This window comes from Camelina sativa, chromosome 20 (genome assembly GCF_000633955.1).
Source record: "Camelina sativa cultivar DH55 chromosome 20, Cs, whole genome shotgun sequence".
Taxonomy (NCBI): Eukaryota; Viridiplantae; Streptophyta; class Magnoliopsida; order Brassicales; family Brassicaceae; genus Camelina; species Camelina sativa.
Window position 1 is genome coordinate 22,680,532 of NC_025704.1, and position 2,028 is coordinate 22,682,559.

Below are 2,028 nucleotides of genomic sequence, written 5' to 3' on the forward strand. Positions count from 1 at the left end.
TTTTGTCTGTGGGCTTTGTTAGACATAGACCATTTAAACCCGTTTCAATTATGGGTTTGTCCATGACCCGTCTATAATGAATTGGACATAGGCTGACCATGGAAAACCCGTCTATTTTGACAGCTCTACACGTCTATGGTATATTTCTCTTTCGATATTTTTTATTATCTTACCAAATTGTTGAATGATATTTTATTTACGTCTCAAGTTGAGACTCTCAACCTCTATCTAAAGCCTTGTTTTCCAAAAGTCTTCAAAAACTCGTTTAGAAATATGTAGGTGATGGTGTCAACCAACATTAGTCTCAAAAACGACTTTCAACTTCATATCTTTGGTAAGAACTTTTATTTTGTTCCAAATTGTTCATATACTTTCAAATAAGGGATTTTAGTCAGAATGCCACTTTTGAAACAAAACTTGTAGAAAATATTATTTTTTTCTTTTCTTTTCGATTATACCACTTTCCATTATCACGCCACATAGTAAAAAGACGGAAATAACCTTTCAGTAAATAACTTTCCAGTGGACCAAATCTGCCTAGTCAGGTTTAGTCCATATCTAATTTGTCCATCAACCTCTCAAATTGATCAGATCTGCTTGGTTGGACTTTACATGTCCACTATTATCCAAAAGTTATTAAAATAACTTGTCTACCCTACAAATCTGCTAAGACATATACTAAACTTGTGGTACTTTGGGTGGACCAGATTCAACCTTTAGATAGGTTTTTTATGTCCACTCACAATTTTATCTACACAACAGGTCTTTGTGTACTCCAATTTTGTCCGTCAACGTATTTTGTCCATCGCAGTTCTTTTGACCATTTATGCATTGAAAATACCACATTTTTTATATATTAATCAAAGATCTTTATTCCAACTAATGGGAGACATTAGACTCATAAGAACTCTTATAAAATTAGCAGACAAGGTGTTTCTGTTATGTGTTATTTTTTATCGATTTACAATTGGATTTAATATATACAATGATACTAGTATCATTGTATACCATTTAAACAAAGTTACAAATTAAACCGTTCAATTTTTTTGAATTGTTTAAATGGAAACATTTGCATTTCGCTTTCTTATGCGGCCGCTAGATGTCATCACACTACTAGGCCACTTTAGTTCACTTTTGTATTAATAAACAAAAACCCACTTTGATCTGCATATCCACCTGGATCACATACAAAACCCTATTTTCCCTTTTTGTTTTTAACCTTCTTTAATCAGCAAGAACAGCCAAAAAGATCAATAAAATCTCAGATCTTTCATGGACCACTTCCGTTGCAGGAGTACAAACAAGATGGCCAGGACCCACGTTGTTGTCGGTTCCAGACCGTGTTGCTTCATCTGTGCCATGGAGGAAAAAGACCCTTGTGTAAGAAAAGCATGGTTAGAGTTATTTCTGAAAGATTTGCACATGACAAGAGACGACACAGAGCTCGCTCTCACACTTAGTTTTATTTGGAGATACGCCATGGCCGACCCTGAGAACCCCGAGTTACCGTCTCTTGGGGTGTTCGACTGCATGACAAGGTTAATGAAGAAAGGTCTTGAGGATGTAGAATGGGTGATGACAGGCCAAAATGTGTATGTTCCTTACTATGCTGCTCATGTCATTGGATCTTACACCATGAAGAAGCCTGCGTTTGCTGTAAAAGCTGTGAAGTCTGGAGTTATAGCTCCATTGCTTGAGCTTATGAGAGGAAAGATGAGCTGGGTCGAGCAAAGAGTCGTTGTTAGGGCGTTAGGTCACTTGGCGAGCTACGAGAGGACGTTTGAGGCAGTGGCTGCTTACGAGAATGATGTGGTGAGATTATCCATGGAGATTGCAACGACATGTGTTGATGTTGTGTATGAAGAGTTTGTGAGTGTTCAAGCAAAAGAAGGAAGAGTGAGGTATCACTGTGACTAGAGCTGTCAAAATGGGCGGGCTGACCATGGGCAGACCATGTCCAATTCATTATGGACCGGGCATGGACAAGCCCATAATTGAAACGGACTTATGTGGGCTTGGACAACAAAG